The following is a 13,884-nucleotide window of genomic DNA, read 5'->3' on the forward strand; positions in this document are numbered from 1 at the left end:
TTTGGTTGTCTTCAAGTTTCTAAGGGCGGGCTCTGACTTGCCCTGTCCAGGGTGCTGTCAGCTTCTGTATTAGGCTTGTGGCTAGTCTTTGGCCACAGGGCCTGGGTCTTGTCAAGGTCTATGTTCAACTCCCACACAGAGCTGTCCATAGTGCTGCTGGTCTCCCATTCAGGCCATGGACCTACCAAGGTAAAGCTCCTGTGAGGAACTCCCAGACCCTAGCCCAGCAGCTTCTTTTATACTGGCCTGCTGGATCCTAACTGGCTGCCACAAAGACAACCACTCTATCCTGCTAGAGGGCCCTCTCTTCTGCTCCTCTTGCTGGGTTGGGGTGTAGAAAGACCCATGGTCTACACCATCACACAGCACAGAAAATCTAAGGCAGAGTCTATCTTTTGGCTTGAGTTCCAGCTCAGTGTTTTCATCTACACACCCAGCCCTTTTTGCCTCTTATGTACTATACTGAAGACACGATTGCTGGTCTTCTCCCCTGCCCTGCCCTCACCACTGAAAATGACAGTAGAGTCAAAAATTCAAAGTTCTGGATATGGTACCTCTGAGATCCCCTTCCCTTTCCCAGCTCCCCATCCTGTCCTATAACAAAAAGATCATCCTACGGAGATCCTTTGACAGACTCAAAGCCTTGGAGGACAGAAGAACATCATTCTAGAACTGAGATATGTTGCAAGTCATATTAACTGAATGCAGCAGGTAGCAGGGGAAAGGGGATTTTTTGACACCAGTGGAGAGCGTCAATAGGGGAAGAATCCCCTCCAATTCTGCTATTATTCCCTCAGCTTGTTGCCAAATACAAGGAACAGTTGCGTACTTTTAATTGTGTAATACTTCCAGCCAGCCAGGTAATAGGCAGAAGGAAAAATAGGGGTGTGCTGCTGCTACCAGGGTCATACAAATGAGGGTACTCAACAATGCAAATGAGGTGCTAATTTACAAAGTGCACACCTCATTTGCACATGCTTATATGATCACTGTCTCAGCAGAGGCTTCTGTTGTCATAAAACAAGCCAATTTAGGTGGGGTGCTGTCAACAAAAATCCCCCTTGTCGATAGCCTCTTATCTCTCATTTTTGTCACATATATCCCCATATATGCCATGGTTTTTGTCAACAAACCTCTCCAGTCTAGATGTAGCCTAGGACTCTATGGAAATTGGAATTATGTTGACTTATACCATCTGCAGATTGGCCCAGCAAGTCCCTTGATATTGTTTCATTTCTGGTATCGGATGTATGCAACTATAGAATCAGAATTCTGCAGACAAGACTTGTGCGAAGTTTAAAATTCCTTTTCTGCAAATAGTCTGTCATAGTCAATTAAAACATACTCATTTTGTGAATATTTACTAGAATTGTCTTGAAAAAGTAATGCAAAAGGATTGCAAATGTACAAAATATGAATTTACTTTTTCACCCAGTTAAATATTTGTAGAGTTGTTTGTTGCTGTTGTTGTGTGTCATTTTTGGTGTCATTATTTTCCCATCTTTGATTCTTAATTGAAAAGAGGGTTGCTATTTTCCCAAGGGCAGAATGAATGGCAATGTTCTGACAGATGAAAAACACGGAGAAAAAAAGTGTCAGAAAGGATTTGGTTGCCATAATTTCTTACTTTCCAATATTTGTTTATTTTTATTAATCAGTTAATAAAATCCCTTGATGCCTGAGTGGTGACTCCAGCAACGGTATTTGTTTTAATCCAACACTTTTGCAATTAGTAACAATTGAAAAGAGAAAGCTAATAATGCTTTGGACATGTCCTGAGATTAAGGATCCCATGGGTGTTCAGAAAAAATATACAACCTTTAGTATTAATCCACTTTTGCTAATTAGTATTTGAAACATTATGTAAATTGAACTTGCAGCAGAAAATCAGTCACTGCTTGGAGGGCAGGCTCAATCATGGAAGAGGTAATTAGGGGTAGAATTTCAAAATGAAATGAATCATTTGATAATTTCTTTTAAACTAGATTTTCCTCACATGGCTTTGAATCCCTGCTTGTAATTAAATGTGCTTGGCGGGTGTGTTTATTAGTTAGATAGATCTATTCATAGACAATTAGTAATAATGGTGGCAAAATTACCATTATACTCATGGCTTTTATTCTTCACTGTTCATGTTTTTGCAGCCCTAGATGAGCTGTTAATCCATCTGTCCCTATGACTGATGCCATATGTTACTCTGTGCATACACAAGAGATAGAGGGAGGATCACAGGCATATTTCAACCTATCTTGGTTTTCCAAAAAATACTTTAAAAATTGTATCAGGTTAAATGTCAATAATAATAATAATAATAATAATAATAATAATATCTCTCCAAAGCTCAGCACCTGCTAACATAATTAGTACTACAAAGAGGTCTCCAGCAGCAGATTATTCTACTAGGATTTTAAATAAAAAATTCTCTCAAGTTAAGTCTATTGATGTAAAAAAGTTTTGCTTGTTTGCTGCAATGGAACACAAAGTGTCACACTGAAAAACTTTTAACCAAAATATTACACTTATTTTCTATTTGGTCAGACCATACGCCAAAAAAAATCTACCCACTCTACGGTATATTTCAGAATACAGCTCTGAAGCAGAATCATATGTCTTCCCCACGCACGATAGAGTGATAGAATCATAGGGCCGGAAGGGACCTCAGGAGGTCATCTAGTCCAGCCCCCTACTTCAAGCAAGATCAACCCCGACTAAGTCATCCCAGCCAGGGCCTTGATATAAGACCTGGGGTGAAAATTAAAGATCGTTCAATACTTGTACGAATTTAAACTGCTCATATGTCAATTTACAATCTCCTCCATTTAATCTGCATTTAATTCTGCTTTTCACCTTGCCACTGATCTCCTAAAACACCCCTCATGACTACCAATCAAACCCGATGCAAAAAATGTCTTTTAGAGATAATTGGAGTGGCAAACATTCCAGTTCCCAAAACATGCAAAGGATTCTCCTCTTCCATATTGGTACTCAAATAACAATTTAGCTAAGTGACCATCTCAGATTTTAGGCTGTTATATTATTCATATATACAAATGGTCACCTTTCAAAGCTGTGCACCATAATAATCATGGCCATGATCCAATGAAGCCTACTTGAATACCTGCTTAACTTTAAACATGATCTGGAAGTCAATGACACTGCTAACATGCTTCAAGTTAGGCATGTGCTTAAGTGCTGGGTTACCTTTCCCTAAAATGTAAATATAATCCAAGTGTTAGATAATGGTCCTAGAGAAATGGATTTTTGGATGCTTGTGATCAAAATTCTGGATAATCACTTTCTCCCAGGCCTTATGTGTGTGTCTTTTGAGAGTAGGGTGACCTTATTTCCCTATGCCAAATACTGGACACCTGGTAAAATTGCTTGGACGTCAGCGAGTTCAGTGGAAACCAATCAGACCTATAGAGTACAAATGTTCAAAATGATACTGTTTACTGAATATCCATTAAAAAGACTGAATACATTTTTGTAACATAATAGGTCAAAAAATTAAAAATATATATTTACAAGTACATGGTCATTGGTCTTTAGAAGGGCTGTCTGTCAGTCCTGTGCCATACTCCATTCCCCTGCTAAAGGCCCACATAAAAGTTTGGGCACCAGACCCAGTGAAGGTTAATCTGACCCTGACTCTACCCCATGGGCTCCAAAGGCTTCTCCTCCACAGGGAGCACATGGGAAATACAGGCTTAAGCCCTGCCACTCCCAGATGTTTCCCCACAGTGGGGCACTGGACACAGGGGTCTCCTGCCTTGCAGTGGTGGTCCTGGGCATAGCGGCCGCAGCTTCCCAGTGGTGGCAGGATACTCCTGGGAAGAAAGCTGCAGACTGCAGGGGGTCCTCCCTGCTGTGGGTTGGCTTGCCAGCCATGGGGCACCAGGAATTCAGTCCAGCAGAGAAGGGGGATGGCTGCGGGGTGTGGGGCGTTGCCCCAAGCAATGGGGACTCCCTGGCTGCCCCAATCAATGGGGCACAGTGGGCTTAGTACCCCAGGGAGGAGGCGGGGGGGGCTCCTCCACACTAAAGACCACCTCAGCTGTTCTACACTGGGGTTCCTGGGAACTGGCTGCCTCCCTGCTGCAGGGGAGCTCCCTGGCTGCCCAGAACCACTGGCAACAGGGGCTGTCATACTGCAGAGGAGCTCCCAAGCTCCAGGGGAGTTTGTCCTGTGGGAGCTACCACCCTGTGGGGCACTCCCTGGCTGCCCCATGCCTTGTTGCACTGAGCACTGGATTGCAGCCCCATGCTGCAGGGAGCTGGGATCAGGGCTGCAGTCCCACAGGTGCTGTTCCTGGCTTCCCTGAGCTGCAGGGAGCCAGGAAAAAGGCTGCAAGCCCTGCCTTGGGGGGGAGGGTCTCCCTGGCTGGAGGAGCAGCAAAAAGGAATGTAGGGGACATACATTGTCACCGCCCCCCACACAGCATACCCTGAGTTACCTATGGCACAACCCCTGCTGGTTCCCTCTCCTGCTGCCTGCACACCTATCCAGCCAATACATGCTACATGTGCTCTCTAGCCACCTGCAGCTGCTCTGAGCTCTGGGAAGGGCAGCTCAGCAGCATGAATAAGAGATAATTAGATCATTGTTAAAATAAGTTGGGACATCTTCTCAATGCCTGAATATGGGTCTGTCCCAGCCAAAAATGGGATGAATGGTCACCTGAGTAAGGAGTGATCCATGTGCTGCCTATCCAGTAGTGAGAACTGAGACCACAGCTCAGCAGCTAAGTAGAATTGCTTTAGTGGGGACTGCTTACCATTTTCTAGGGTCTTAGATGAAATCAATATTGCCAGAGCAGTAGCTAAGGGATATTTTTCTCTTCTGTTTAACTAGAACTTTAGTACTTAGGTTCATTCACTGGGGTTTTGTTAGTACTTGTGTTTACTTGGCAGGTTATCACAGGAAAGGGGAGCGCTGTTTATTCTGATGAAAGGGCTGAGGCCAGGTCTACAGTAGAGCTTAAAGCTGATTGTAGATATACAATTCCAGCTATGGCAGTTGCAAAGCTGGAATCAACTTATCTACAATCAGCTTAGCTGGCCGTCCTCACAGACGGTGGTCAACAAGAGGAATTCTCCCATCGAATTCCCTTGCTCCTTATGATATTGAGGCATACTGGAGTTGACTGTCAACTCCAGAGAACTCAATTTTGTACATCCCTCTAGGCACATGAAATCAAACCCTGGAAAATCGACACTGACCAGGTCAATCTTCTGGGTGGTGAAGACATACCCTGAGTATGCTGTTGTGTAGAGTTTGCTGCAAGTATCAGTCGTCAACCTTTACTGCTGTGTGCCCCAGTATTTATAAACTCAGTACTCCCTTCCAACAACTATCCTATTGGCTGCAGGCTCGGTGGGACTCATTCCAATGTGCTGGTTTATCCAGGATGCTATTGACAAGTGTGAGACTGTCCATGCAATAAGTATTAATGGGAAATATTTCTCTGTTGATACAGCTAGACCTTTATGGTTTTCTAAGGTGACCACTGAAATCCACCAACTATATTCTTGGCAACATGGAGGTGACAGTTACACACATAATTAACTTCTAAGCTTCACAACATGTATTTTTCAACAGATATGTTTGGTTGTGATAAGAATGATATAATGGTGTCAGAGAAAAAAATATTTCCTGCTCTAAGACATTATGCCCTGATTAAAGGACTAAGTGAAGGGACCCATGAATTATATCATTAAAAGCTCATTGCTCAGGACTACAGAGTGTGCTCCTCCCAGCCTGTACAGAGGGGACATGAGGAGGAGGGAAGGAGCATGTGATGAGGGTAGGGGTCAGAAGGGATGGAAGCTTCGAGAGCTGGATATTAGGAGAAACTTTTTCAGTAGAAGTGGGATGAAGCACTGGAATGTGTTACCATCCCTAGAGGCTTTTAAGTCCCAGTTTGACAAAGGCTGGCTGGGATGACTTACTTATGGTTGCTCTTGCTTTGGGTGGGGGGCTGGACTCAACAACCTCCTGAGATCTCTTGCAGCCCTAGGCTTCTATGATTCTTATGCATTGCCTCTCTTTTAAGGGGATACATTTCTATTTGGGATTTGAGGTTATTTACAAGTCTGTTTTTTTTCTCTGCTTAAACTGCTTCAAGACTTTTTCATTAGTCCTATCTTAATTAACTCACAAATCTACCTGCTGTGTTAATGGATATTTAAATTTATTACTATCGTTTCGCCTACATTCTGCTATCTTCCAGAGACACAAATTTCATTGTCCAATACATTCAATATGGAAAAAAAAAAACTAAGCTCCTACCATATGGCTTACAAAAGGATTTAAAGGTCTTTAACCAATGTTTCCATTTCTTTTTCTTTGTTTTGTTAATTTTAATTCAAAGGATGATTTTAAATAACACCAAACTTCATAAAGTTACTGATTGCGAAGGCCTTTCTCTAATAAAACTGTGCATTTTAAACTTTGGTGGGAAACCTAGTGTTTCATTTAGACATTTTGCTACATTTATCCTTTAGACAGCATGTATTGGTCTGAAGTGAAGGAACTGAAAAAAAATGTCACTCTTAGTTCATACACAAATTAATGATGATTTAACATGTTTTAATGTTCAAAAATGTAACAGTATTTTAATAATCCAAAAAGTCTTCAAAAATGTTCATCATGTGAATATAAATCTACATCTCTAGCTAATACGGTAGTTTCTCCATTCCTTTTCAACACAGCACTTGAATGCATCCTTAACTGCTTTGCTGAACTGAGGCTTATGAGAGTCCTTCTCGAATTGCATCTAATGAGTCAGTGTAGTTTTCCAATGAATGCACTGCACAGCACTTCCAAGCACTTGAATATAAAGTTCAGGAATAATTAACACCAACCAAAGATTAGATGTGAGGGACCTAAATCAAGGGCATCTTGACAGAAAAAAAGAAAGACTGTAATAAAGATTGAAAAATGCCATCATGAAAGCAGCTGTTCATTAGAAAAGCAAAAGGAAGCTGTTGATAAAGAACATAACTTACTGCTCTAATCCTTCTAAAATGACCTGTATTAGGAAGAGAAAAAGATGAGGCAGAAAAAATGTTGTTGTGTACTCAAGAAAAATAAAAGCATCTATAAAATAAGACAGAAGTCTTGGAATTTTCCTGCATAATGCTGCCTCTATATTTTATGTATTAATTCCATTAATTTTGCTGATGACATCACTATACCGTGACAAGATATGATAGATTCAGAGCATCTGGCAAAAAATGCCACTTCCTCCCCATCCCCGACATTATGACATCTTTTTATAGAGCGTCAGCCTCCCCTTACAGGAAATGTAAGGCCAAATGGACACAGGATCTGGTAATTTTCATTTAATATCATTGGAATAAACTCCAGCCATATCGGCTATGGTTACATTACAGTAATGTGTCGACAGAAGTCACTCTCAGAAGAGATTTCCTGACAAAACTTTTGTTGACAGAGTGTAGCCACACACAAAAGCCAGTTGGAGGAGTGCTCAGCTTTGTCTACAGAGTGGTTGGACTGCCCAGCTGATCTCTCGATAAAACAGGCACCCAAAAGTACAGCAGACAGGGCTGCCCATTCTCCTGGATGCCCTGTCTGTCAAGAGAAGCCTCCCCCCTCCACCGCAAGTGTCCACACAGCTGTTTTGTTGACAGGACCTGTTGACAAAAGGCACGCTTCCTCACCTGTGAGAGGCAGGAGACTGTTGGTGACTGTGCTGTGTTTTGTCATGATACTGTTGACAAATCCCGTTTTGTGTGTGGTCCCTCCCCTAATTTTGTAGACAAAACTGGGGTTTTGTCATCAAAACTCATTAGCTTAATTATAGCTGCCATGTTAAAGTCTGGTATTAGTCTACTTCTGCATGACAGCCCTATTTTAAAACAAGATTTTTAAATGGATACTTTAAATGTCTCATTTCAAAATAACACATCCAGATGGAAAATTATTTTCAAAATAGCACCCAGGTGTTTCAAAAGAGCATTTCCGGGTCCATAGCACTATTTTGAAATAGTGCCATGAGAGCCCATTATGGCCTATTTCAAAATGAGGCTTACCAGATTAAAAATAATGCACCCATTATTTAAAATTAATTTCAAAATAGCACTCTCATCATTTAGATGATGCCAAAGTGATTGCAAAATAACTGCTGTTATTTCAAGATAACTTGGCTATATGGAGATAGCCTTAGCACACATATTTGCTCTGCATTACTTACAGATTGCAGCACAAGGCTTTCAACATCTTTCGCTTTTTCTTTTAAGTCATCAATATATCCAGAGGGAGAATGTTGATCCCCATTCAACTTTATGAACTGAGCTGGAATCAGAGGATGTGTTACATTTCTGAGACAATATACAATTAATTCAAACAAAGAAAGGCTATTTCTCAGAAAGCTGTGTCTTCACTATATTGTTTTCAGTGCTTTAGCTACATTGGTCCCAGGACATTAGAGAGACAAGGTGGATGAGGTTATACCTTTTGTTGTACTATTGTCTGTTAATAAAAGAGATAAACTCTCAAGATTACTTGGATTTTATTTTCACCAAGTTCACTGTTCATTCTGGCTATCAAATTGCTATTCATTGGTTAGGTGGCACTTTTTTTTCTTTTCCTTGATTGGATGATTGAATTTATTGGGTGAAATGATGTAAGAATGTAGTTAAAACTATATATATGCAAGACAACAACATATTAACCATTATCCAGTAATAAATCCAGTAATTGATTTTAAATTGATGCCTTTGTCTATTGAATAAACAAAATCTTTTACCAAGGTGTATAGTAATCACTAGATTAATAATAAATAATAATAATAATAGAATATTAATAAAAATAGCAATCAGTGCATTAGAAGCGTATTCTTTTAGAAAACAATTTTGCATGTTAATTCTTAACAAGGTCTACTGAGCTTATGTTTTTAATAAATACACTAGTCTATGAAGGAAAGAGAGCAGAAGAGACTAAAACAACACTTCTGGATGCTTGAATTATAAGATATAATAGATGTTGGAGCAGGCTTGCTAACATAGTTAGGTTATTTTCCTCTTATAGCAAGCTGTAATTGGCTGTTTGGCGACTCAGATATCTTCCAGCTATGGATATTCTGGGTTGTTGGACCAAATGAGATCCTTTATCTCCTATTCTTCATACACAGGAGAACACAGGATTATGGACTGAAAAATAGGATAGTCCCAAATTTATTGAAGCTGTATACCCACAGCCATGACCTAGGGCTTTATCAAACTTTCGGCTCAGTTTAAAAACTCTTCTTTCATTTGCCGAGGTAAATTTATAACCTCATATGAAAAGCAGAAGCGCATTGCTTTTCATTCTTGCTCATTGGGAATAATCTTTGTAGGGGACTTTTTCATTACTGAGGATAGACAGCCAAAAACACTTGATGCCCATAAACTCAACACATCTGTTTCACCATATGTACATCTCATTACAGAAGCCAAATTTCAGCAGAAAACATAACAGTAAACAACAACTGTAGTGACGTTACTTAGCTCTTATATAGAGGTCTTTATTCACAGATCTTAAAGCATTTTACAAAAGAAAGAGAGAGAGAGAGATGCAGGGTTTTTTTTTTTTATTCTTTTCACACTTTGTGAATATGTTGTATGGGGTTGGATTTTTCAAAAATTCCTAAGAGCATTAGGAGCACAGGACCCATTTGTTTTCTGTGGGGCTTTGTACTCCTAAACTAACTAGAATGTCTTCGAAATTCAGTTGTCACAGCTGAGACAACTATAGGCAGCTTACAGTGAGAGAAATTGACAACAGATTTGACCAACATGCAAAATTCAAATACATATATGAATTCAAAAATAACCACACCTCCACCTCTGACCCGTTTGGTTCAAGAGGTTTGTTTGTCTAATGATAAAAGGAAATATAATCAGTGGAATTCAAATTAGATTATACATTGCTTAAAATTGTGAGGGCTCTCCAAATGCAGCATAGAATATGGTTTTTATATTATTGCGCACTTCATGGGTAAAACCTTGCTCCCTTTAAAACTGCTGGGAATTCTGAATTGCACTTCAAATATGGGTGTAATCTTAGAAGTCAGATATTAGGCACAAACTAGCAGGAAATACAGAGAGTTTTTGTTTGATTGGTTTCAATGTCACTGAACTTCCTCTCCAGTTCCATAGGATGCGTCCGGTAGGTTAAATGATTGAGCTTAGCTTGCCATTAATGTTTTAACCCACATTTTTTCAACCTCAAAACAAAGTTGGTTTTATTTTATTTCCAGTTTGGAGCAAAATTTTAACTAAATACTGAGCTGGCCTATCCTGAGTTACTCATTTCTGTTGTAAGATACAAACAGGCAGTAGCTCTATCAGCCAGTTGTCAGGAATATTTTCTGAGGAATGTCAGGTCAAACCTGTCCCATTTTCAACGTAACTGTGCCTATGATCCTTTCTCTGTTGCCTCTCAAAGGCACCCACTAGAGCTTTCATGTTCCTAGTTGCCACCTTCTTGGGTGGTGCTCTGCATCTTTCCCTCCTAACTGGTTTGTTTTTTAAGGCTGTGTGGCGTTCTGTGATATCGCCAACAAACTGATCTACCTAAAAGCCAGTATGTGGACTTTGCTTTCTCTCCAAAGGCTATGATGGGGGTGTGTGCCAGTTATCCATACAGCTCTCTTTAAGCAAGCACATTTATTCGTAAGGCAAAAACATTACCAGGAAAACACCTGTCACAAAAACTGTGGCAGAATCTTAGCCGCTGGAAATTAGCAGATCCTTTGATTTCAATGGAAATGCATCAGTTTATGTCAACTGAAGGGCTGATCCATAGGTTCCAATACAAAACTAAAAAAAAAAAAAATCTGGTTTTGCTCATTTTGTATATGCATAGCAGTTCCATTGGGTCAGACCAATCCTACTTCAAATTACTGTCCCATTTGGAACAGGTAGCATTTCAAGTACACTTCTCACTACTGTAAATGGGTAGACGAGCAAGGTAGTGGTGAAAGATTCTGTAGGTGAAATCCCACATTTATTGGTCTCAAACTCCCATTGACCTCAACACAGTGAGGTTTCCACTCTTTATTATTTAATCAGAACTGCCTGTGGTCTAACTTTCTGCAAAACTCCTCCAAGGTCATGTTTGTTGACCTGAATCCAAAGCAATGTTTCCTCCTTTCAAATACACCAGGAATATTGTGTTTCCCCTCAAAAAGCCTGTTGCTTTGCCAGAATACACTGCTGGAGAAAAAGCAACATAAAATACTACAGTTGTCAATTAGAAAAAGCATATCTTCAGAAACTCCAGCTAACAGAGAAACTGCTAGAAGATGAAGCACTCTTCTCTTACTGCTAGTAGCTTCTGCAGAGATCATCTTGGAATCGTGTCAAGGTGCCTATGTTCTTCCTATTTAATAATTCATTGTTTTATCAAAGGATCTATTTTTCACACCTATGGCATCTTTTCAGACATTACTCTCCCCTGCTTTAGAGCATGCCTGGTAGACTGAAGAACGCTCATGCTCTATAATGAGAGGCAAGGCATTGCTTAAGGCTAAAAGGCTCATTGTGTGGAAGTGCAGAGATGACAAATTGCAGAATTTTTGTTACATGGATAAACGTGTTGGCATCCCTGTATTCCTCATTGGGGGAGGATGTTGACAGATGCTTCTAGTGCAGACATAGTCTTAAAAGTGTCGAATATAAAAAATGCAATCCAGCAGCTTGCAACCCACCTTGGTAAGATATACAGTCTTTTAGCTGTGACACTTGCCATAATATCCCCTCAGATCTGTGCAGATGGTTTGCTTTACGGATTCTTCCCTCTGCTATGAGTTTTCATTTGGTTTCTCACACTTTTTTTTTCCCCACACACCCGCTCTCAGGTTGGGATCTAATGATAGTTTCATCTAACGCATATGCATGTTAAGGAAATACCTTCAGATCAAAAGTAGCTGAAAACAGAAGGCTGTTAAGATATGTTTTTTCTTGTGTTACTGGTTTGATTTCTAGACATCTCTCTTAACCTCCCTGTTGCTGCCTTTGCCAGATGCAGTGTCATGATAAGTGATGGATCTCTTACGCCTGCAGTCTAGAGAGGCAGCTCCAGTGTCCGTTTCACCTCAGAGATGGTCTTCTCCAGACTGAAAGGTGATTTGACTCAAAATGTCTCTACTTCCTGGGAAAACAAGAATTCACACAAAACAGGTTCTCAACGGTTGGTCTTCGGACTTCCACAATTGACCTTGTTTTCCCCCTTTTACAAAACAGGGGCCACAGAGAGGCCTTTTGGAGAGGTGAGGGGGCTTAGTCCCCTAACTATAGGGCCTCAAGCTCCCACCACCACTACCTTATCCCAAGTCTTTTCTTTCATGTGCTTCATCCTCCTACCCTGCTCAAGGGTGAATCCTTAGCATGGGTGCGGGGACAAATTCTCCTGAGTGATTCTCACTGTTCACCATTAAAAACTAATGGCTTAGTCCGGATTTCAAGCAAGTTATGTGTAAGTTATTATCCCATTACCAATTCTTTGAATCATCTACTGATTATACTGTCTGCAGAAATTGGTATAAATACATATATAAAATACTCCTTCTGGGATACACACACACGTGTGTGTGTGTGTAAGAGGAAGAACATGAAAGAGAAGACGAAAGAATATGAATGGGGGTCTGAAAATAAAAAAAAAATAACAACAACAAAGAATGTCAGTCAGCTGGTGTAGTTTTTTCCTTCCTTTTTGCTTCTTTCACCTTTTGAAAAAGTTTTTTCAACAAGTTTTCTTGTGGGTGTATTTATTTTCTTTTTCCTGCCAGCAGAAACTTCAGCCTGAGGCCGTGTGAGTTCCAAGGAGAATGCCTCAGATAAGATAATTAATTGGGCAGAATATTCCCTCTCTCCCATCAGTATATATAAAATTATATGATATTTTATAATTTCATGAAGAATAATCATTATGTAAAACTGTTTCATATTTGTTACAATTTCACTTCTACTGACTGTTTAAGCTTGACAGGACCATGCCAATTTCAAAATAAGCAAGAAGCTACAAAGGTCTGCGTCAGATCAAAGGTGGGAAATTACTTATTTTTTCTCCTATCCTGATTTGCTATCTCTAACCAGTGTAGAAACTTAACATTGATCATTTATACAGTAATGTTAATGCGGAAATGGCTTTTATGGTCTAACCTTAGTTCTGAAATGTAACACCAGCAAGGGCTACTGCTGTTATAGAATGGGAATTTCAAAAGTGGCTAAATGACAAAGGCTCCCAAGGCGCAGATCAGTGATTTCAGTGGGAGTTAGATAACTAAAGAACTTTGAGGCTCTGGGTCATGTGTGCTTAAACCACTTCAGAGTTGACCCTCCCATCCCATTATATCAGCATTAAACTACCTTAGATTAAAATATTAACTATTAAAAAGCTTGTGGTTCAGCAAGTCTTTGACTCTCTGCTCAAATTTCTTTTAAAATAAAAGTACTGATGCTCTGGAGCAGATGAGCTTTCCATTTTTCTCACATCCTGGTGAGAGGACTGTGAGGAACAATGCTATTTCCATTTCGGAGTCTGCAACACTTAAGCACCTGCTTACATTTACTCATGCAAGAAATTTCAGTGACATTAGATTTGCCATACTTTACTGTTTGCCATACTTTTCTGGGAGAACAGACTCTCCCTAACAGCTACTGAAGATTAGTTGTATAGCCTGTAGCATAAAACTTCATATACTTCAGAACTTGTTCACCTAACTACCATAATTATATCTGCACTTTTATTGGTAGAAATGGCTATTCCTTTATTCCAATAATGTTTTGCATCACTGAATTACTCAGGTCGATTCTACAGTATTTAAAAGGGCTACTTTGTCATTTTGATCCCTTATAAATATGGTTATTAACATCTAC

General features: G+C 40.0%; 1 long non-coding RNA gene across 3 annotated transcripts in view; it reads right to left on the reverse strand.

Moving 5' to 3' along the window:
* The window catches only part of LOC142013359 (uncharacterized), an 80,843-nt gene that overhangs the window by 27,831 nt on the left and 39,128 nt on the right, over positions 1 to 13,884 (reverse strand). For all 3 annotated transcript variants that reach the window (XR_012645616.1, XR_012645615.1, XR_012645617.1), the window contains one exon: positions 8,217 to 12,157. This is a non-coding gene — a long non-coding RNA (uncharacterized LOC142013359). The remainder of the gene's footprint in view (positions 1 to 8,216; positions 12,158 to 13,884) is intronic.

Source organism: Carettochelys insculpta, chromosome 5 (assembly GCF_033958435.1).
Source record: "Carettochelys insculpta isolate YL-2023 chromosome 5, ASM3395843v1, whole genome shotgun sequence".
NCBI classification, from domain to species: Eukaryota; Metazoa; Chordata; order Testudines; family Carettochelyidae; genus Carettochelys; species Carettochelys insculpta.